The sequence below is a fragment of the Protopterus annectens genome, chromosome 5.part0 (assembly GCF_019279795.1).
Source record: "Protopterus annectens isolate FY-2018-M chromosome 5.part0, PAN1.0, whole genome shotgun sequence".
Classification (NCBI taxonomy): Eukaryota; Metazoa; Chordata; order Ceratodontiformes; family Protopteridae; genus Protopterus; species Protopterus annectens.
The window spans coordinates 814,952,258-814,977,257 of NC_056735.1; positions in this window are offsets into that span (position 1 = coordinate 814,952,258).

Below are 25,000 nucleotides of genomic sequence, written 5' to 3' on the forward strand. Positions count from 1 at the left end.
AGCCTTCTTTTATTGCTGTATCTCTACCTACTGTACTAACACATATGTAATCCTGACATGTGTTCTCATTTATTTGTATTTCAGGAGATATCATGCATGCACGATAAAGGGCAGCTTTCACTGAGGCAGAAAATGACCCCATCATTGAGGCTTTTTGTCAATACTACTGAGTTCTACTGTCCAGAGGGAGGGTAATCAGGCAAGAGCATGCAGCCTTGTGGGACGAACTAGTGAATGACATTAATGTCATTGGTCACAAGAATCATACAATGTACAACGCAGTGCCACAGACTTGATACACTCTGTACGCAGACATGCAGCTGACATGGCAAAGGATTGTGGAGTCACTGGTGGTGGCCCTGCAGCATAAAAACCTCTCTCAACCACAGAAGAATTCCTGGTGAACCTTGCAACACAGTACAGCTCACAGGTATCCATCAGCAAATATGTTGCTGATGTGGGTACCACCCATTCCTCCAAGAGCAGCGTCCAGGTATACATAGATCCGCATTGGAATACAGTTGCATTCAGTGTGTCAAGATGTATATAGTTTTACATGGGCATCAGGTGTTTTATGGGGGGGGGGGTAGCTGCAGTTTTAAGCTCATGTAGAGATTGCGACCTGCGTACCTATTAACATAGTGGCTACTGTAAATTTTGAGATATTTGGAGATATTACCCCAGTTGTACCATAACATGCAGTGCTGTTGACATCACCTCTCCCTCAAATATTGGAAGAATCTGTTCTTCTGCTGCTGGTAAACACAACACTTTTTTTAAGAGATGAAGATATATTTCAATGTATTCATTAAAGTGTCATCATAAGCCAGTTGGCTGGATTGATGTACTGAGAGCATGACTGTCAAACTGATAGAGATTTTCTGAATGTCCAAGTTTATAGTGATACCTCTGCCTTGTAGGTGCGACCATAGTGATTGACTTCACAGTATTGTTAGGACATTTCAGATTGCCATAAACAGTCAACTGTGCAGATATTTTCAGAATGTCAACAGTGTGCATAAGTTATGTTTTGTTCATGAGACTCTTATTTAATTAATATTTTTTTCCAAATAATTATACATTGGGGGTTAGAAAATAATGTCCTCATGACCTATTATGTGATGTTGGGATTATACAAGTCTGTAATAGTGATAGCTGTGTGTACAGCTTATCATATATTGCACCATAGTACTGCAGAGCATAGAAGTGCAGTTATTAATGTATTGCTATCTCCCTTTTTATGCCAGGTGACTGGGGAGGTTGGTCTTTGCCCCTTTCACAACCTCATGTCAGTGTCTGCCCAGACTCTGATAATGATGGTGGACAAATTGAAGCACAGCTGGGGGCTGCAGAGGCTGAATCAGACACAGAGGTTCACATCCCTCATCCATCCTCATTATCACTGTACTCAGCCAGTATGCCTATGTATACCCAGTACGCTGAGGCCAGAGATATTGGATAATTGGATCATGGGGACATTGAACAGGGAAGTGTGGCTACTGTGGCTTCAGTGACTGTCAGCACTGGCCATAGCCTAAAAACTGGTGAGGTTCTACACAGGCAAATTAATAGGGGTGTTCGTAGGAGGCCTGCTGTCCCTCCACCACCTGTCGCAGGTGTCTCATCACTTGTTACTCAGCATATGTTTAGGCCATCATGGAGCCACAGACATGTTCAGAACAGAACTCCCAATAAATGCTCAGGGTTATGGATGCAGCACATTCTAACATCCATGACCGCCTCCACCATGTTGCCGATACACTGGAATAGTTGACTGAGACAGTGGAAAAACATAGGTCTGGGAGAGATTGCACACTATCTGTCTTGGAATGCACATTGTCTGTGATGGAATATCTCACTGGAGCTGAGCGTTGGCCTCATGGGCATTGGTCAACAGCTACATCTGCTGAGAGTCAATGTGGCTATGCACAATCACACTCCCATAGCGACAATGCATCCAGAGCTCCAGAGGGAAGTGTCTTGCCCACACCAAGATGTAGCAGGCCATGGGCTTGTGGTCCTGGGCAATCCTGTGGAGAACACATTCCAAGCAGCCATCAGTCACCCTCTGGCAGTGGCACAGCATCTGACTTTGGGCATGGAGATGCCAGTGCAACTCCTGGCAGAGCCAGTTTTCATGTTTGGGGACTGAGATGATGAACTGTCAGCTCTACCATGTATGGTTCACAGCTGTCCAACATACATATATATTGGGTAAGCACTGAGCTTGGCTGTGTTCATACAGACACACACACACCACTATCACATTGAGGGCACCTATAGACACATATGCAACATTTCCATGATCCATCTTGCCTGCTTCCCCTCCTGACTCATACACATGCTTGCCAACCTATTGGGTCAGCTTAGGCCTCCTGCACCCCCACACAACACCCTCTGAAAGTGATGATAACTGTGCCACATGTCTATCATCTTTGTTATGGATGCAGGAAAATAAAGCTATGTGTCTGATGCACAGGGTGACATAAATATGAATTTGTTTCATCCATTGTTTCTGTAGTCATGCTACTTGTGCTGGTCATTTACACATATTGTACTTTGCCTTTCAGATTGTGTATAGCACAATTTGTGTACATTATGGTGGATGCTACTGTAAGGGCTGTGAAGTCACACAATGAAATGTGTCTCATGGAAATGTTTATGTTTCACTTTCAGAATTGTGTTGGGCACACTGATGGGTACACATCTATAATTAACCCATCAACATCAGAAAATAGGACTGAATGTCAGCACAGGAGAGAAATGTCATCAGGAAAGTAATACAGCATAGGTTCATGGGTGCAAAGGTTCATAGGAGTTTAGTAGACTAATGAACACAAGGGCTTCTTTAAGCCTAGCCATACATCCCAAATCTCTCATAAGGCATGATACTCTTGATAAGTGTAAGCAGGGTTTTTGGGGATGAAACACTTAGATGCAGGGTAATGGGAGATGAACCATTTACAGTTTCCCTGGGCCATTTAGAGACATAGGTGTCAAACCAGGGATGACTATCCTCTTCCCAATCCAAGTGTGTAACTTGCACTTGATTTGCATTACGGTAGAACTCTGCTTCATATGGCTAGGAAGACTGTTCCATATAAGGTGTAGTCTCTGGGATACATACCTGTCTCTCCAGCATATCCTAATTATACTACAGGCAAGGTGTAGGTGTGTAGAATGGATAATTCTGGTGATAGTTGTTTCATGGATATGCAGGTGGTCCACAGTTTGGTCTGACAAAGCCCTGTATGGCAGGCATACATCTCCCCTCCAAAGGCTGTAGGACACAGAATACAGGGATAGAGCCTTTACGTGGTTTGCACAGGACATTTTATGCATGCCTTGTATTGGTTTAGTGAGGAAACTGTGTGGATGTTCCAATTGTTGGATATGTCTGGCTAGGTGCATACCAAAGATGGCATTGCACTCAATGATAGGTCTGATGAATGCAGAATACAAAGGGAACGATGACTTCCTTGGATTTCCATGCCATACCTTTGTTAATAAGTTGCTCAACATAGAATGATTTCCCCATTATTGTAGACACCTGACAGTCAAAGGCTCTATTGCTATCTATATGTGTCCCTAAGTCACTGACTAATGAGTCAACTGTTAGAGGTATGCTGTCGATATGATAGTTACGAGGACGGATGACTTCCCCAAGCATAGAATTTTGCATTGATTGGCATTTAGAGTTACTCCATGGCTCTGACACCAGTTGTATTTCCTGATTTTTCACTCATGTGAGTACACAACATTTTGCGTTTTCATCGTTCTAAAGTAGACCCGAATTTTCAGGCCATGTAAGACAGTGTGAACCATTTTCCCCTCATTCATTGCTTTGGTTACCTTCTCAAATAGGTCCACCAGGCTGGGTAGGCATGATCTTCCCTTAACAAAGCCAAACTGGGTTTGGTCCAGTGTCTGGAGGTGTACTACATCTCTGCTGATCATTTCCATGATAATTCTTTTCATGGCTTTACATATCAGACTAGTGAGACTTCTGGATCTGTACTCCCCAAGGTCTGTAGATGGCCCACCTTTGTGCAGAGGGATGACTGCTGGCGTTCTCCATTCATGAGGTACAAAGCCTGTTTGGTGGCTACAGTGAAACAGTAATTCCAGAGGCCCTGAAAGATCATGTTTCATGCTATTTACAAGGCATGCTAGAAGGGCTTTAATGCCCATGCTTGAAACATTTGTATGTATGCTGGGATATTGTCTATGTCTATTGATGCAGTGTATTTGCTCTTAGAGAGAGCATTAAGGACATGTTCCCTCAAGATAGTAGAGGTACTTAAATATGATGTTATTTACTGAGGGAAGGTTAATGTGGATAAAGGGGTAAAGTTGGGGTTCAATTTATCATCCTGGAGGTTTGCTATTTATTCTGCTTCATTATAGATGATTCCATTTACAGTGAGATGTGCACACAATTCTGTCTTGCCTTTGATGTTGTGGACATACCTAAAGTATCCTTTGTGGCTGTCCTTGGCCTGGGAGCCTGACCTTGCCTCAAATCTGGTGTTGATAGACTTCATTTGTCCTCTGTTTTGTTCACTTTGATGGGAGTGCTTTTATCCTGCTGTGTACTGCACTGCTTATGTTTTGTCATGAGTTTCTTCTTTCTGTTATACATCCTATTGATTCTGTGATTCCATTAGTGTGGTTTGATTTTCAGTTAGTTCTGTACTTCTGGTGGGTATGGCTGCCTCCATGCAACTCTTAACATGCTCATGCAGTGTTTGTGTGAACACTGCTGCATAGGTCACAGTTTTCTCAGTGTTTATTGGGCTTGAGATTTACCCAGTTTATCACCTGATAGCTGGAGGTTAACCTGAGAGAAGTTCTTACATATTCCATGTCTAGCTGGGGTCCATGTTTCATGTTTACTTTGGACCTTAACAGGGAAGACATTATAGTATGGGCTCGTGCATGACTTACCCATATTGGTGAGGACCAGATCCAGTATGGTTGCACCACTGTTTGGTGTATTGGTTATCTGGTCCAGGAAGTTTGCATTTACAAAAGGCAGGAGTCTCTGTGCTAGTATGTTTGTTGTCATATAGGATCCCCAGGCAAGAGTGGGATAATAGAAGTCACCCATGAATATGGTATTGGGTTGGATGGTTAGAGTTTCTAATAAGTTTATATACACGGTATGGGTGTCCTTGGTCATAGACGGAGGCCTATAGCTTGCATGGAAGTAGAATTGGATTTTATCTACTGTGAATTGAACCTGGAGCAGCTTAAGTGCATTGCCCTGTTTGACCAGCCATGAGGTATTTTTAGTTTTGATGTACATAGAGACACCTCCACCTTTAGTCCCTGTCTGTAAATTAGCTGATCTAAAGGTGTGGAAGGCATTGTTGGTGTGCTTCTTGCACCTTTAAGTTGTGTGTCAGTGACTGCACAAATGTCTTCCCAGAGCTAAAATACGTTTCTCTAAGTATAGTCTAGGGAGGTATGTTGCAGGCCATGTATTCCCACATGGACTATGATTGAGTCATATCACAGGAAGTTACTAGGCTAATGTCCCTAAGGCCCTTACAAGCATAGCCAAGTTCTAGCCTTATTTCCATGATGAGCAACAGTTGCCTTGGTCCAAGAGGAGCACAGGTTAACCCCTAGTGTGAATTTATGGTTACATATTCAGTCGTCCACATTGCATTTGAAGAGGGACATTGAGTTACTCTGTTTAACATGAAGTGGGAGTCCATTGCAAAGGTATGGTAACATCTGGCTCAGAAAGCTGACCCTTCAGCATGCTTTGTTATTGTCAGACACCAGGTTATGGTCTTTAGAGTGAGTAACCTGTGTACCATTTCATTTGCAGATATGCAGCTTTTCAAATAAAGCATGGTCAAAGACGGCCTTATATGCAAGGCACAGATCACCTATAAGTAGTCCGTATGAAACAGAATGAATTGACAGTGATCTCAGATGATCCAAATAGGACAGATGCTGAAGACCTTGAGTTATCCTTGGAAGGAATCTTTGCGGTCTCTCCAGTTGCTGCAGGTGCTTAGAAAGATGAATACCAAAAGGTGAGTTGTATTTCATGATTGGCCTGATGAGAGGAGAGTACAGAGAGGTTATAAGTTCTTTCATTTTCTGGATGCAATGGTTTTACTTATGGCAACCATGTTGTTGTTAACTGTTGTTGGAGCACATGTAGAATGCAGCCTGGGATGTTATCAGGTCCCATAGATGCTGAGTTTTTGGCATTAGAAAAAGTGTTTAGGACTTGCACATTTCAGATGAAAGGTAGGGGACAGATGGTAGGGATGTCATGGGGTATGTGTGACCAGGGACAGAGGATTGATGTTTTCACAGAATCTGTCAGCAATGTTCCTGCTAGCTACCACATCAATAACAAAACAGTAAGTATGCACTCAGGTTAACAGCTAGCTTACCTTTGATAACCATGTCTCCACAGTAGTAAGAAGACCATGCTATCTTGCTCCTCTCATATGTAAAAGCATTGCCTCCAAAAAATGAGAAGTTATAACCTCCCTCTACTCTTCCTTCATCAGGCCAATAATTGAGTGCAATGCCCAATGTTGAATTCACCTTTCCAAGCACCTGCCACAGTTGGAAAGACCACAAAGGTTCCTCACAAGGGAAATTCAAGGTCTTTAGCATGTGTCCTGTGGGGATCTTCTGAAATCACTGTCACTTTATACTGTCTCATACAGACTATGCCGAGGTGATCTCTGCCTTGCATACATGGCAATCTCTGACTCTGCTTCACTGGAAATGCTGCATAGCCGCAACTCAAATAGTGCACAAGTTACTCATTCTAAATACCGTAACCTAGTATGTGACATTAATAACACCTGCTGGAGGGACAGATTTGTCTACCAGAGCTTATCACACCTTTGGAACAGACTCCCACTTCATATCAAACAGAGCAACTCATTGTCCCTCTTCAAATGTAATGTGGACGATTGGATGGGTGACCAAAAATTCACCCACGAGGTTCCACCTGTGTTCCTCTTTAACAGGAGCAATAGATGCTGATTATGGAAATAAGGGTAAGAACTTCACTAGGCTTGCAACGGCCCTAGGGCCATTAGCCTAATAACTTCATATGATGGTATGATCCCATAGACTGATGTAAAATGCTCAGAATAACATCCACACACACACACCAAGTTTAAAGGAGTGAGAATAGTGCCACTACCTATTTACATTTACAGAACACTGCATAGTACAAAATGCACCATATTACCAGCACTAAGAATAGAACCCCTACCTTTATAAGTTTTCCAAATACAGAATGCACAATATCACGTGCACCACTGGTCAAGTCTGACATCAACTTGGCTTTAGGTATTGTTATAGTAGATTACATCAACAGGCCTTGTGGAGGACAACAGCTTGGAGGCCTGCATCACCTGCAAGGCCTACAACCATGCAAAACTATGCCAATTTGGGATTCACACTTGTTCTGTAGGGAGATGTACACATACACACACCATGTGGGCTGCAGTGAGATTAGCACCCCTATCTACATAGTTTTAGGGACTACATACCACACTACTTAATGTACCTGCCATGGCTCAAGTATTACATTAAGATGGCTTTAGGTAATCTTATGGTAGATTACATCAGTGGGCCATGTAGATGACAAAAGTTTGGAAGCCTGCATCAACTGCAAAAGCCAAAAAGTGCAAACCCATGCCAGTTTAGAGGTCAGCACATGCTACAGCTCAAGTCTAAGATTAACATGGCTTTAGATAATGTTATGGTAGATGACACCAGCAGGCCTTGTGGAGGGCAAAGTTTGGAAGCCTGCATCAACTGCAATGGTCAAAAAGGGCAGGCTATTGCCAGTTTGGAAGTAATTGTGGGACTCATTCTCGCGCACTGGGGAGATATGTGTGTGTGTGTGTGTGTGTGTGTGTGTGTGTGTGTGTGTGTGTGTGTGTGTGTGTGTGTGTGTGTATATATATATATATATATATATATATATATATATATATATATATAGATAGATACACCGAGTGGGCTGCAGTAAGGTTAGAACTCCTACCTATCTAGTCTTACACATTACAAATCACAGTACTTAACGCACACACCACATCTCAAGTCTGCTTTATAAATGACTGCAGGTGAACTAATCACAGAGGACATAAATAAGCTCTGTGTTGAACAACTTGGGAGACCTGCAGAGCCACATAGCTTCTTACTGTCATTTGCACCTAGTAGCCTAGCACTCAGATAACTGTTTTGTAGCCTAACTATGTAACAACATTACCCATTATGGGCATATGTGTCTGTTTGCATTAGGATGGGCATGCTGGGGCCAAAATCTGTTTGCCTATCAATGAGTGAGTGCACATTATACATTACAGAACTTGTTCAGTTGTTGATGTATGTGTAGTGAAATCCAGCAGACACAAGAGGCTGTAGTGAATGTAGTGAGTGTAGTGTTAATCTTAGTGGCCTTGCAACTGCCCGCCCCTCTTGTAAATTTGTGTTTGGATACTCCTTCTGGGCCCATCTCATTTGCTCACTCAACTGAGTGCAGTGAGATCATATTCTGATTTCAGGCACTCCTACTGTGTACAAAGAGAGCATCTGGGAAACAGAAAAAAAAATTAAGCTTGTTTCCTGCCTTTCCTGTTAAGTGGTATAGACTATTTGTAGGCTTCTGAGCCCCCAAGCCCTTCTGTGTTGGAAGGAAGCCTTCTAGCTTATTTTTTTTCTTATAACTAGCCAGTTTTCTAGTTTCACCACTCAAATCTGTTTCTTTGATCTCAGCACTTATTCAGAAAAAAAAAATAATCTGCTTTTACTGTACTTGTGTTTCTACCTACTTTTTTTACTTTTGCATCATCTTAAAAGTACTCAATTGTATTTATTACTGCTTGGTGTAACTCATTCTAAGCCTTTTGGTTTAAACACTTGGGCTTCGGACCAGTTGTTTTGCACTGAGAGGGTTTGTGGTCTGCACTGTAGTGGCAGAACAGGTAGCTTACATCCTTCTAGGTTGGGAACTGCTGATTGAGGGCTCAGTGGCTGTTATTCTAAAAGTGTATTAATTCTGGTTTAAGCACTTGGGCTTTCAGGCCAGTTATTTTACATTAAGAGGGTTTGTGGTCTGCACTCTTGTGGGAGGAGAGGCTGTACTCTGCCCTTCTGAGCTGGGAATTTCTGGTTAAAGGCTAATAGTGCATGCATATCTGAACTGCTTCTTACTGAAGTTGGTGCACCTTGTTTGCTGTGGCATAGACTGGATTCGGGCACTAATCCAGGCATTCTCTAAAGTATTCAATTGTATTTATTACTGCTTGGTAGTAACTTGATTAAAGTGTAGCTATCATTCTAAGTCTTTTGGATTAAGCACTTGGGCTTCAGACCAGTTGTTATACATTAGGAAGGCTTGTGGCATGCACTGTGGTGGCAGGACAGGTAGCTTTCATCCTTCTAAGTTGGGAACTGCTGATTGAGAGCCCAGTGTCTGTTATTCTTAAAGTGTATTAGTTCTGGCTTAAGCACTTGGGCTTCAGGCCAGTTATTTTACATTAAGAAGGTTTGTGGTCTGCACTCTTGTGGGAGAAGAGGCTGGACTCTGTCCTTCTGAGCTGGGAATTTCTGGTTAAAGGTTTATAGTGCCTGAATATTTGAAATGTATCTTACTGAAATTGGTACACCTTGTTTGCTGTAGCATAGACTAGATCCAGGCCTGCTGAACCTAGCTTTGTTTATATGCTTGTTGTTTGTTTGCTTGTTATTTCCCTGGAACGCTAATTCCACCTAATACGCGGCTTCTCGGTGCTTCTGTGGATCACTAGTGATATCTGCATTTCTTACTGTACTTATTTCCTTGTTTCACTTGAAAGAAAGTTACTGTTTGTCGTTTTTGCATTTAAGTTACCTGTAACACATTGCATTTAAGTTACCTGGCACTTGCTCACTAAAGCAATTATATAAGTCAGCACTAAAAATTAAAAGCACTACACCCTCACTCCCCACTGGCCCTGGTTTTCAATTATTAAGGAATTCCCAATATTATTCTAGCATGTCCAAAGGTGAGTTGTCAATCTTCTCTCTGGTCCAGCTGGTGAATCTGGGAATCTTGAGGCAATGTTACAACTGCCTCATGTACACAGACAACCCTCTCCTCCTCCCAACAAATTCTAACACGTGAGAGACGCAACCATATAACCAAACTGGAGGCTAAGCTCTCTCAACTCAGTACTGGCTTAACCAGTCAGGAGGAGAAGGAAACCACACTCACTACAATTCCAGTCTCACATAGACCTACCACGACAGCAAACCAAACACATAATCACACAAAAACATACTCGGATGCTCTAAATAAAGATCTGCCGAAGCAGCAGAGACCTCCAAAGCAGACACCCAAGCAGCCGTTACCCCAAAACAAAACACGTGCAACACATATCTCACAAAGCCAGTGTGCCGAACAGTCACAGCCCTTAAGACTAAACAACACACCTGATACTATTGTAATAGGTGACTCTATCATCAGGCACACTGACATCCTGCTCACCAGGCTGAACAAGGAGAGGGTCATGTTGAGCAGCCTGTCGGGTGCTAGGATCCGCCACATAACACAAGCACTCAGGTCACTCCAAGGCAAGTACAAATATGACTCAGTCATTGTCCATGCTGGTGTAAATGACCTGAGATGTACCTCCCTGGACTACATGAAAAGAGACAAAAAGGAGCTCTCTGAGCATGTAGCCCAGGCCGGTATGACCCTGACCTTGAGTAGCATCTTACCCTCACCAAGAATGATGCCACAATATGAAGACAAGATGATCAATTTCAACAATTGGCTTAAGTACTGGTGTCATTCAAAGGGGATCCAATGCCTGTCAGCTTGGGATGATATGCTCGACAAGCCACAATGCTTCACTAGGGATGGCTTGCACCTGTCACCCCTGGGCTTTCGGATATTGGCAAAGGCTCTTGCTACCCCCATAGTGCCTTTTTTAGGCAAGGCTCAAAAGACAAACCCACCTCCATAGGTATCACAAGGGATAAGAAACTAAGAGTAATGCTACTCGATGCCAGAAGTCTAAACCTCAAGATGCATGCACTCGAAACTCTCCTTAGGATGGAGAACATCGATATCTGTGCAGTAACAGAAACCTGGTTCAGGGCTCCTGAGAGTACCCCAGCACTACCAGGTTATACCTCATACCATGCTTTTTGGCCCCAAAACTTGGACCGAACCACAAAAGGAGGGGGAGTATCGATATTCATCAAAGATACCCACACCTCCAGGCTGGTGGTAAAGCACGAAGCATCAGAGACTATCCATGTGCAACTAACAGTGAGTAAAACTGCCTTCCAGTTTATAGCCTGCTACAGACCAGCCTCCCAAACCCAGGAACCCCACTCGGCCTTCCTGAGAACACTGGAAAATATGAAGGTCTCTCCAAACACCATTATACTGGGTGACTTCAACTACCCAAACATAGACTGGGAGCATTACTCTAGCTCCAACACCCGAGCCCAAAGGTTCCTAGAATTTATAAACTCAAATGCTATGGAACAACTTGTTACCACTCCCACAAGAGGTGAAAACATACTGGACCTGATCATCACCAACATGGGGACTCTATGCTCCAGACCAGAAGTGTATCCCTCACTGGTAAGATCAGACCATAAACTAATCTCAATGGATATTCACATCCCGATCCCACCCCCTGCCCAGAAAACCACAGTAAAAAACTTCTCTAAAGCAAATTTCACACTCCTCAAAACTGAGGTGGAATCCTTCAAAGCCCCCGGGCCTGTGGAAAATACGGCCCAGACCGCAGAATCCTTTATAAAAGCATTCTATGAACACCTTCAGGAATGCATGGATCATGCGATCCCAAATAAAACCAAGACCCAATCCTTCAAAGGCAGACGTCCTGTCTGGTGGACCCCAGCCATAAACAAACTATACAATAGAATTAGGAAGCTAGTAAATGATAGAGCAAAATCCTAAAAAGGCAAGGCATCACTGATCAGTATTAGCAAAAAACTACGGGCACACATAAAATTGTCTAAGGCCAGCTTCAAGAGAAAAATTGCACAGGACACTAAGGATAATCACAAGGCTTTCTTTAGTTATGTTAACAACCTCGGTGGTAATTCCCAGATACGCTCAGAATTAGTCCAAAATGACAAAAAAACACCGAACCCGCAGACATTGCCAACATCCTAGCTGACAGGTTCAGCGCAAACTCCCCCCCCCCACCAAAAGGGCAAATATCTATCCCAGTAGAGTGCTGCCCCCCTGACATCTCAGATGCTCAGGTAAGAGCCGCCCTCTCCAAAGCAAAAAACACAGCATCAATGGGACCAGACGGTGTCCCGGGCTGCGTCCTACATGAACTCCAAAAAGAGCTAAACCCAAACATAAAACTACTGTTCAGTCTCAGCCTTACTACAGGATATGTGCCCAAAGAGTGGCGTACAGCAACAGTGGTCCCTCTCCATAAAGGTGTTGCCTCAAAGGATCCTGGAAACTATCGCCCCATAAGCCTGACTAGCTAGGTCTGCAAAGCTATGGAAAGGATCATCATGGACCTCATAAATAAAGATATTGGGGACCTACAAACACTGGATCCTACCCAGTTTGGCTTTGTTAAGGGCAGATCCTGCCTCTTAAACCTGGTTGATTTCTTTGAAACAGTCACCAAGGCCATTGACAAGGGGAAGGTGGTCCACACAGCCTACCTGGACCTCGCAAAAGCCTTCAATACAATACTCCACTCGGCCATTATAGATAAGCTCACCAGCTTAAATATAAACCCCTATGTCACTAGATGGATTGCAAATTGGCTCAAGGACAGACCCCACATGGTTAGAATTGCTGGAGCCATGTCAGACTCCAAACCAGTTACAAGTGGTGTCCCACAAGGCTCAGTCCTGGGACCTCTCTTGTTCGGTATATATTTCTCGGAGGTACAGGCCAACATGGAAGGACTGTGGCTGACCAAGTTCGCAGATGACTGCAAACTGGGCGCCATATTCGACTCTCCAGCCGACACAAGCATCCTCCAAAAGGGCCTCATAGAAACAGACCACTGGTGCCAGAGCCATGGCCTCAAGCTAAATGCCAAATAGTGTATAGTCATCCCCTTTGGCAAAAACAAAGTGCTCACAAATTACCACATAGGTGGTAATCCATTAAGTACAGAAGAAGTAATTAGGGACCAGGGGACCCAAGTTGATAGCAATCTCTCATTTGACAACCATGTGGCCAAAGTGGTTAGAAAAACATTTTATATAGCCCTCCTAATCATGAAGGGATTCACATCTAGATCAGGGGATGTCATTGTGCCTCTTTACTCATCCCTCATCAGGCCCATAATTGAGTACAATGCCCCTTTTGGGATGTACCTTACCAGACACCTGCAGCAACTGGAAGGACCCCAAAAGTACCTCACCAAGAGGATCAAAGGGCTCAAACAGATGCCATATGCTGCCCGGTTAAAGAAACTCCAGCTCTACTCAGTGGCATACCGCCTGTTCAGAGGCGATCTGTGCCTCACGTATAAAGCCATGTCCAACCCGGAATTAATGGACATGCTGCACCTCAGAAAATCCAAATCCCATCGAGCTATGTGCTTGAGAGACTTGAACCTCAGCACTGAAATAAATAGGACATGCTGGAGGGACAGATTCATAACCCAGAGGCTCCCTTCACTCTGGAATAAAATCCCAGTCCAGGTTAGGCAGAGTCCCTCATTGACTCTCTTCAAGAGGAATCTTGATGAGTGGATGGGAGATCGTAGGTTCACCCCGGGTATCACTTCTGTGTCACTGTTAGACAGAGGCACAGTATACTAACCTCAAAAAAGGGCATAGCAAAATAAATTTAAAATGGGTGGCGAAAGCCAAACACATTCTGGCTAGGCTTATAAATGCCCTAGGGCAGATAGCCTAGTATGAACATATGAACCTATGAACCTATGTGGGTGCTGTTTCTGGTAAAGATACAAACAAATGGATTCACAATACATGTCCATATTCATATAGTGTGCCATACATTTTCAAGGTTTCCACATGCTGTCTTAGGGAGTCATGGTATGACTCTACACTGTCCAATTGTTTGCAACATGTATGTAGGTTTGACTCACATTTATGTGTGTTTCACACTAAATTGTGGTTTGCTGTCAAATGTGGCTACATTTACACATGACATGAGAGAAGACTGCCAAAAACCTGCACCTCAGATTTCCCACTAGTCCTCCAAATGCAAGACATGCTATTCTGTGCATTTCCACATTTTGTAAGTGCATTGTCTAATGCTGAGTGCTTACGTTTGGTCCTTTATCCAACATTACATGTGTTGTACTGCACCTTTACTCTCCATGCTCTGAGTATGTAGGGCAATGCAGACATATATGCAAAATACAAAGTTATATATGTATATATATATATATATATATATATATATATATATATATATATATATATATATATATATATATATATATATATATATATATATATATATATATATATATATATATATATATATATATATATATATATATATATGGATCTATCTTACTACATTGACATTTCAAAATAGCGACAACGAATTAACCGACACCAGAACATCGAAAGTCATATCACCGACGCCAGAAGATCGACATGTTACAAACACGACATCGCATACACCCGACACATCATACCAACAAACAAAACACATCCCCTATCCAACACCCACACACACAACACAAGCACACCAAAATCCTTACAAACAAACACTAACCCATACATACACAACTATCTACAACCCTAACCCAAACCCTTACCCTAAGGTCCGTCACTATCGCACACTCACCTAACCCGCGCCCTAACCCTAACTCACTTATCCCACCCTACCCCTACAAAACACCAGCATCACACTTACCTTACTCAGACACTCACCTAACCCGCGCCCTAACCCTAACTCACTTATACCACCCCTACCCCTACAAAACACCAACATCGCACACTTACCTTACTCGCACACTCACCTAACCCGCGCCCTAACCCTAACTCACTTATCCCACCCCTACCCCTACAAAACACCAGCATCGCACACTTACCTTACTCGCACCCTATCGTCCGTCACTACCGCATACTTACACATCCTTTCCCCATCGCAGTGTTCTCAGCGTCGGTGTCTTCCTCCGTTGGTCTTCAGCCTTGTCGATCTTCTGGCGTCGGTGACGTGACTTTTGATGTTCTGGTGTCGGTGAATTCGTTTTCGCTATTTCGAAATGTCGATGTACTAAGATAGAACCATATATATATATATATATATATATATATATATATACTTATATACATATATATATATATATATATATATATATATATATATATATATATATTATATATATATATATATATATATATATATATATATGTGTGGATCCTTATCACATGGTCGACAGGCCATATGATCGACACTCATTTGGTCGACAATTCATTTGTTCGACAAGCATGTTATGTGGGGGGCTTTGCCCCCCCACACCCTCCCTAACTATATATATCAACTCCAGGGTTGCACAACATTGGGGAGGGGGGCAAATCTGTTTGTCGACCAAATGAACAGTTGACCAAATGAGTGTCGATCATATGGCCTGTCGACCATCTCAGGTAGACCCATATATATATATATATATATATATATATATATATATATATATATATATAAACACAACTTATTACTACTTCCAATCCATAACATCTAGTTATCTTTGGATTAGAACCATATCACACAAGCTAATTGCCTTAATACTTTGAGTCACTAACCCTGCCTGACAGAAAGGGGATCAATCATCACACAATCAATTTTATAAATATGTACATTGCTATTCCTCAGTAATCAAACACATAAATGTAAGATCAAATTTTATATTACTTTACTGAGATTGTGTGGCACACTGTGTGAAATGCTCATATTGCATAGATGATTTCATGTTATTGCAGTTACAAGCAGACACTGCTGTTTTGAGGGGTGGGGAAACAAAACCCGCATTCTGCTAGGATATACACTAGTCTGACTATCAATTAACCTCACTTTCTAACATTTCCCTTGAATGGTGTACTAGTAATCTGTTGCAGTAGGAATGCATGAATATTCAGTGCCTGAGGCCTATTGATTACAAATGAAGAAGTGCTAATGGAATGGGAATTTGCATTCCCATGTGGATGTAATCTCTGTCCAAAATTCAGAAGCCCTAAAAGCTCCATGATGTCCTTAACCCACACTTTATCCCTAGCTGTCATCCCCGGACTCTTTTCTTTCAACTGGGTTATCTTCTTCCTCTATAGACAAAATATTTCATGTTTTACATCCACCAGCAACCCAAGAAAATCTAATGACTTTGCTGGCCCTTCCAAGTTAAGCCTAGCCAATGGGACCTTCCAATTCTTCATACATTCCCACAAACTCTTGCAGAGCTACCACTGCTTCCTCACACCCCTCACCTACCCAAAGGAAGTGATCAAAGTAGTGAACAGCCCTCTGATTATCCACCTGTTGCTGCCAAATCCAGTGTATTGCCATTCTAAATTTCTCAAAAGTTAACACAAGCTACACAGCAACCCATTGGCATAGCCCTGTCAAAATAAAACCTAGCTCCTACCATCATGGCCAACAATGGCCAATCCTCCTCCCGTACTGGCAGCAGATGAAAAGTAGAGTTAATGTCCACCTTCACCATCCCTAGATCTTTAAATCCCCTAATGACCCGTACCTTATCATCTAACGACATATAGCTCACCTCAACCTCTTCTCCCAAAATAAAGTCATTTACAGAGTTCCCTTCTGGGTAAGACAAATGTTAAATCAATCAAAACTCAACTGGCTTCTTCTCAGGCTCCAAGCCCAATGGCAAAACTTTAAAACTGTCAAATGGGAGGCTATCAAAAGGACCCAAAATCATACCCACCTGGCACTCCTTCTCCTCCAGAGCTGCCGAAATATCTTCCCTCTTCCGCACTGATCTCAACATTCTTCCCAGTGTTCCATCTCCCACCACCTTAGACTTAATAGAAAATCCACTAGAAAATCCCTTAATTAATTCCTCTACTACTGCTACATGTGGATATTGTTGGAGCATGATCTGCAGAACCTGTACTTTAATGGGAGAATGTGTTCCCAGGCCTTCCTCTTGCTCCTAAAATACACTCCCTTGGCCATAAAAATTCCCCCAACCACGCATACCTTGAGGTCCCTGGAGATCCACCGTTAACCCACTCTGAGTGGAAGAAAATGAAGGTTGGCCAGCTATGGTATCTTCTCACTGGCCATACTGATTCACCAGGTGGCTGCCTGCACACTTTGAGCAAGTGTGCAGAAACCTACACGACACCCATGAACATCTCCCTGCATTAAATGTCCAGCACAGCCCAACCCCCTCTCCTACTATCTTACTTCCTTTGTTACCCACAGTGAAACTTTCCATCATAGTGGCCAGCCATAGGTTCAGGTGCCTCACCTTCCAGTGCATGTACCAGTTGACCCTCTTCCACTTGGGAAATCTCTCATCATACCACAACCAGGCATTACCAGCCCACAGCCATTGTGCCTCTCACATTGTCAAAAAGGATGCCAAGAGTGAGAGGGCCAATATACTATCCTTCTCTAACTATACTGTCGTATATTAGACAAAGTGTAACAACACAATTCTTCCAAGATCTAGGCCGCATTTTTCCCACCTGTCTTCACCAAAGAGTAGCTAAGGCAGCTAGAATGTCTTTATAGCATAAGCTATTAAAGCTTCCAGCAAATGTTGGACCCCTTCATGTCAATTAAGTCAAAAACATTGACATATTCCCCTTTCCAGATCTTTTCCTTGACTAAGAAAGGTATATGTGCAGTCAAGAATACAGTCTCAGTACCCTAGCCCAGCACCTGTGTAGCCAACTAGTTGCTGGCAGAAACTCAAAATCCAACCCCACCTCCTGCAAGTGGGCATCAGCCTTCCCCTGAATGAAAACAAACTACAACTGTCCATGTCTAAGCTATCCAAACCAGAAATGCCCCCCCATGAAACAATGGCGCTTTTCCCCTAAACTCTGTAGACACCCAAAAACACCAGCAGGATCTCCCATATGCTGATTTGACCTGCCAACACCTTCACTTTGGTTGAGTGACCCTTTCCCTTCACCTAACATACTGAATGAACCTTCCACCAACATAATATTACCTGTAGAAGTAGCTGGTGCTGTGTCCACAGCCAAGGGCTCTGTTGCCATCACTTTGCTGTACTGCAACTGATGCATTTTCTTCCCTTTAGCTGCCTGCTTGCCTTTTGCTGGTTGCTCTTTCTTGCAACTGCCTCGGCCCTGCTCCACTGGCACTGTAGCCTCACTGTTTGACATCTCAGGAAAAATGTCCTCAGCCTGTGCCACAAATATTCGCCCACCTCTGCCGCAGTGTTCAAACCTCTGTCATTGATTCCAGCTGTCCACTGGCACAGCCACCAACAAAATAAAACAATACAAATATAATCATAATTACACAATAACATTTTTTTTTTATTTTAATTTTTATTTTTCTTCTTCTTCTTCTTTTGGCTTTTCCTGGTTAGGGGTCACCACAGTGTATCACCTGTCCAGTCATGATTGCCAGTGGTGTTTTACAGTGTTGTGTTACCAGCACAGTGCCCAACCTTCCACAGAAGGCACACACATATGGACACACTCATGCCTAGGGTCAATTTAGAGTGTCCAATCCACCTTACAGCATGTCTTTGGGATGTGGGAGGAAACCAGAGCACCCAGCGGAAACCCTTGCGACCACAGGGAGGACATGCAAACTCCACAGAGAAGTCACTCCAGCCGAGGCTCGAACCAGAGATCCTCTTGCTGTGAGGCTTTCATTTTTATTTATATATATATATATATATATATATATATATATATATATATATATATATATATATATATATAGATAGATATGTATATGTATATATACACACAAGCACACCCATATATATGCATAGTACACTTGTGTGTAGATTGTGTGAGTAGATAGATACAGAGTTTGCATACAGGAATGGCTGTCTTTTGTGAGTGCGTGTTTCTTCCTCTTACTAGTCAGAACAAGCTGAAAATACATATATGAGGTATATCTATACAGTCTAGTTGTGCTGTGGAACCAGTTTTTAGCAGAAACATCAAGGTAATACACAATGGTGATGTCATATACTGAAACGTGCAGTGTCACAGTTGTTGAATAAATGTCTACTTGTGCTTGCGTTTTAGCAAACATTCATTAACTTGTGATTCTATGTATACCCCTAGATGCCATTGCTTATAGTCCGCGTATATGTTAACACTGCTATCACCCACATGTGCTAGGTTCATGTGCAGATGTTGTTTCCTCTTACAAGAGTTTATGCTGAATTACCTTTTGAAAGGCTGTGTTGAAGACTTGTGCTGTCATTCGAATAGATTGTTGTTCCATAACAGCTGTAGTGAGGCACCTTGTCAGGAATAACAACATGACACAATGTGATGGATACTGTTGCCTAAGTAAGTCATGTCTTCCAATATAATATTATATCCATGTTGTACATTATTGCCATTCTACTGTTAGAGTGACAGCAGCAGGGAGTCACAGGTGTTTTTGAGTATACCTAACATCAGTTAATTCTTTCTGACACATAGCAAGATTATCTCTAAGTAATTAAAGGGACACATATTTTTTGATTCATACACATGATGTAATGCTTTCACATTACCACACATATGACAATATGTAATGCAGTTATACCATGGCACATGCATTAATCCCACCATGTTGTTAATTTTCTCAGTGCTTAGGCAAGTGTTACAAACCATGCTTGAGTGAGTGGAAGCATTTCTGTCATTAATTGTTCTGCTAGTCTGCAGGAATGCCATCCCCTTCTCCCCAAATCTACTGTGTACATATAGAATGGCAGAGGCCTCTCCCATCTATTTTAGCAGGTAAAATGTATGGGTATATAAAGTACTGCTGATTGAATGAATTCACATTAGGTGGAGTTCAACAGCTGTGATAACAGTTCAACTATGGTGCATGTGTTTAACAGCCCACAGCAACTATTTTATCACATCATTGATATCCCCTTGATATACTGCACAAACACTGTGAATGTAGCTTTAGATATCATAGCACTAGACATTTTTTCCTGCCAATATCATATTGAGAGTGCTTCTGTGACACATGCATTGAGTACTGTGGTGTACACGAGTGTGCTCCAGTTCTTGGGTGGTATGTGTACAATCACACAGAGAAACCTTCCTTGAACACTGAACATTGATATAGGACTGATCACAATTATGTGCATATGAGCATTCTCATTTAATTTCTATATGTCTGACATGCAAGTATGACATTCATTATCATGGATCCTTTCTTAATTCACACAGTAATTGCAGTTGTTTGTGACAATATCCATTGCTACCTCCTGGAGCAGATACTGACACACATATTGTGTTGTTTGCATCTATCCTTATCTGTCTGCACAATATCTGTGTCAGGCAGGAGTACCTTACATAAGGGTACTATGTATGTCACACTCTGCTCCCTCATTTGTAACACCACAGAAACCCACATATGGGATGCATAACCATTAGAATATTAAAGTGCATAATTCCCTTCAAGAGTAATCATTTTAATGTGTTATGCCTATTTATGTGGTGTACACAGTTAGTGTTCAGCTTAGTGTTAACACTGATGGGATGGGTTAGATTCTTACAAAAGGAGATTGTGGTTTCTTAGCCATTTGTGTTTTTCAACATGTTATATTAACAAAATGCATGCTATGCAAATATCACATAATGTATGTACTGGTCTTGTTAACTGTCTTCTCAACACAGCATGTTAATGATATTCAGATCTTGTGTAATCTCCTGTTTCACAATGTTAATTTGTATAACTGCCACATATATTTGTTCAGGAAATGTGACCACCATTAGTTATTATGACATATGTATTGCACAATTATATTATTACAAAATTGCCTTTGTGATATGATACTTTAATTATCTTAGTACCGTTTGAATATTTACCCTCCCCCTTACATATTTCTGTATACATCTCTTTGATTTCTGTGCACACTGTCCTCAGTACACTTCCCCTGCCTGGTAACCCATCTAATGTAGTTGCCCTTGTCATTTACTCTCCCCTCTAGCTTAGCTTTTTATTCATATGCTTGATTTATGTGCACATCGCATAGTGTGTTGTTTGCACTCACTGCACTTTCCCTGCCTCACACAGCTAGCATTATTTGCATTATGTAGCTCTCCGTACTGTTAGAGCAATCAGACAACACATTTGTCCATAGGCTAGCTTGTTTGTTTACTTTGTGCGATCATCCTGCTCAACACCTTTTGGGGACACCAACACTGTTGCTGGCCATGAGAATGTGCTTGTATTTACGTAAGCATGATGCATGCTTATGCGATTTGTGCTGCTGGTCAGTGCACTAACACGTAAACATCATGTAGGCTTTGTGCAAAGCCTACACGACTGTTTGAGAATCCTAGAGAGAGTCTTTATTATGGTTTTAATTTATACATTTTTATTAGTGACTCAGAATTTGCAGAAGGATATGAAAAATCCATGGAAGATTGTCAGCATGCAGTTGGAATGGGGTGTGATAGAAGATGGGAGGGTAGGAATTTCTCTGGATCATTGAGAAGTAGGATTTACCTTTCCCTGCCATGCAGAAAACCATAGAGTACATTTTAGCAGAATGTTTAGCCAGAAGCCCCATCAAGCAGTAGAAAAGTTTCAGTCAAACTTCTTTACAAACATAAAAATGTCTACAGTTATTTTCTTTTATTAATATTGAGTGCACAGAGAATTTACATATCTTTCTACCCAAAGCCATACAGCCATAGTTATTACCTGGACAGAAATTGTACACATTACAGATTCTAATATGATCAAATGCTTCAGGGTACAACCTCTATAGATCTACCATTTACTTCCATTAAAGAAATATGTCTCCTGACCACTAATTTCAGTAGCATTTTTATTTTCAAGCTTTCCAGTGTTCAACAAGACAGGCAATCTCAGAACCAGTTTATTTCTGCAGTTCATAGAATTACAGTGTCTTCACACCATTTACATTTACCCCAAACTTAAACTTCTCTTGAATAATAAAAAGAAATTCCAGAGTGACAGACAGAAGCATGAAATCAGGAAGCAAATGTCCTGTAAAATGAGATTATAGTTAGTAAAACAGATATTTTCAAGTGCAGAATCAGAAATAAAAGAACTTCTCATAAGTAACAAATGAAGTTTGCATATCAAGTCTTTTAAATAAGAAACACAGAAAGTCAATTGCAAGTGGAAACAAATGAGATTTTTTCCTTCTGTTTCAATTGTTTTATCTTTTTTCTTACAAATAAATCTGTTTTATATATATATATATATATATATATATATATATATATATATATATATATATATACATATACATACATACATACATTATTATGTTTCGTTTTCTTGTCTTTTTTAGGATTTTGTTGTTTCTTAAAAGTGCTCTGTGTTACTGGAGTTGTGCCATTTTTACTCTTGTAGAGTACAATCAGCATTCTCTTGTTTACAAAAAAGAATGCACAGTGTCCTGAAGTTGATATGTTTTTGTCTTTCTGACCATATAAATCAAAGAAGCTTGGTTCAAAATGTGTACAATTTCAAATTACTGCATTCTCATTACTCTGTTTTTGGAAGATTGTGTGATATATTTGCTTGATGCTGAAACTGATCAGTATGCTTAGTACCTACAACATTTGCTTTGTTTTCTAGTCCTTCTATTAGACCCATGCCTTACAGATGAAGAAGAAAATCGTTGGGTTTCCCCATGATGTTAGGATGCAATTCAGTTTGACAATTACATTTTGGATTTATTTTCATTTACGTTGCATTGCTTATTGTAGGGTACATGGAGCAAATTATTCTCCAGAATGTTAGCAAAAGTCAAAGGTCCAAACACTGGTTAAACAAGAAGATACAACTCAGTGTGTGTGTGTGTGTGTGTGTGTGTGTGTGTGTGTGTGTGTGTGTGTGTATGTGTGTGTGTGTGTGTATATGTGTGTGTGTGTGTGTGTGTTGGGGTGTGTGTGTGCGTGCATGCGTGTGTGTGTGTGTGTGTGTGTGTGTGTGTGTGTGTGTGTGTGTGTGTGTGTGTGTGTGTGTGTGTGTGTGCGCACGTGTGCGAGTGTGTGTGTGTGTGTTACTTACTAAGTATCCCTTAGAGAGTTGCCAGTGTAAAGCTTTAGGATTTTGTACTAAGACCATTTATTTTTAAAATATATATATTTTTTTATGATACACATTTGGAACATTACATCTGAATAACCAGATGTACTGATGACTACAAACTGGACAGAAGGAAACAGATGCTAAAATGAGTTATTTCCCAGATAGTCATAACAAACTGTTTAGAAAATTACTAATCATTTATTTTATATGGTGTGATGTTATCAAACAGTACTGGGCGGTTTGAATGTCATGACCTGAATAGCTGGTGAGTAAATACTTATTCTAATACTATACAGGTGGCTACCAAGCTGATATAATTGCATGGATATTTAGAAGGTATTCACTTTGGTAAAAATTATATTGACTAATGCATGCTGATTCAAGTTATGGCATGATAGAGCTATATAGGAAGAAATGATTACATGAAAGTTTTCAGTTCCTGCAAAGCTTGTAATTATTTATTACACTGTAAATTAACAATGGGAACATTATTGTCTTCTTTAGGTCTCTGAGGAGCTTGAGCAAATATCTTCTGGGTATTACTGCAGTCTTAATAAATATTCACAGCAGAGTATCTGGCTCTGATGAAGCCAGAGCTTCAGATAAATTGTACAAAGAAGAACTCAGATACTTTTTTTTCATACCAGGAATTAAGTAACATTAGGCAAGTATATACAGAACTGACTATATAAATAATTGGTGAATGCTGAGAAAGATATTCGACTGTGGTAAGAGTTCACTATTACTAGCATAGACTTTATGTAGGAATGATTTCTGATCAAGTAAACATGACTGAAATTATTTAAAGAACAAGCAGAATCTTTTAAACGAACTGTAGGTGTACAGACCTATTAGTAGAATCAATGCACTAAAACTATTTGTGAGGTAAGTAGATTTTGAAAACCTTAGTACAAAGTTCACAACCAATCTTTTAAATATTGCTCAAGGAAATAAACCCCAAAATGTGCAAGTTAGTAAATCATAAAGTTACACACATAAATTAAGAGTATTGAAAATCTTCTTTCGGCTTTTCCCAGTTCGGGATTGCCACAGCGGATCACCTGTCCACTCACGATTGGCAGTAGAGTTTTACAGTGTTGAGTTGCCAGACTAGTGCCCAACCTTCCACAGAAGACACACACATGCACTCACACCCAGGGCCAATTTAGAGTGTCTAATCCACCTACAGCATGTCTTTGGAAGGAAACTGGAACACCTGGAAGAAACCCATGCAACCACAGGGGGGGACATGCACACTCCACACAGAAGGCACCCCAGCTGAGGATTGAACCAAAGAACTACTTGCTGTGAGGAAACAACACTAACTGCTGCACCACCAAGGCTGCCCTAATTAGAATAATGTTTCTGAACAAAGCATAACTGTAATTTAAATATTTTCCTAGAGATTTAAATTTATTTTTATTCTGAAATATATTCAGTAGTATGAGTAACAACATGAAAAGAGATATGGACATGGATATATACATATTTTCACAAGGAATCAATAGTAAAAACATAGCATAAAATGTACATATTGTAATAAATGCAGCTATATACCAGTGCCAGGTAGTTGGGGCATAGTATATGCACAAGATCCAAAAATATTTCTAGTATAAGCATACTTGATTGAAAAGACTAAATCTTCTGCTCCTGGCTGTTCAACTATCAAATAAATAAATTCCCCAGAGTTCAAATGTAAAATATATGGTCACACAGGTTTTCATAAAAGAGGGCAAAGCTTTTAATTTCTGC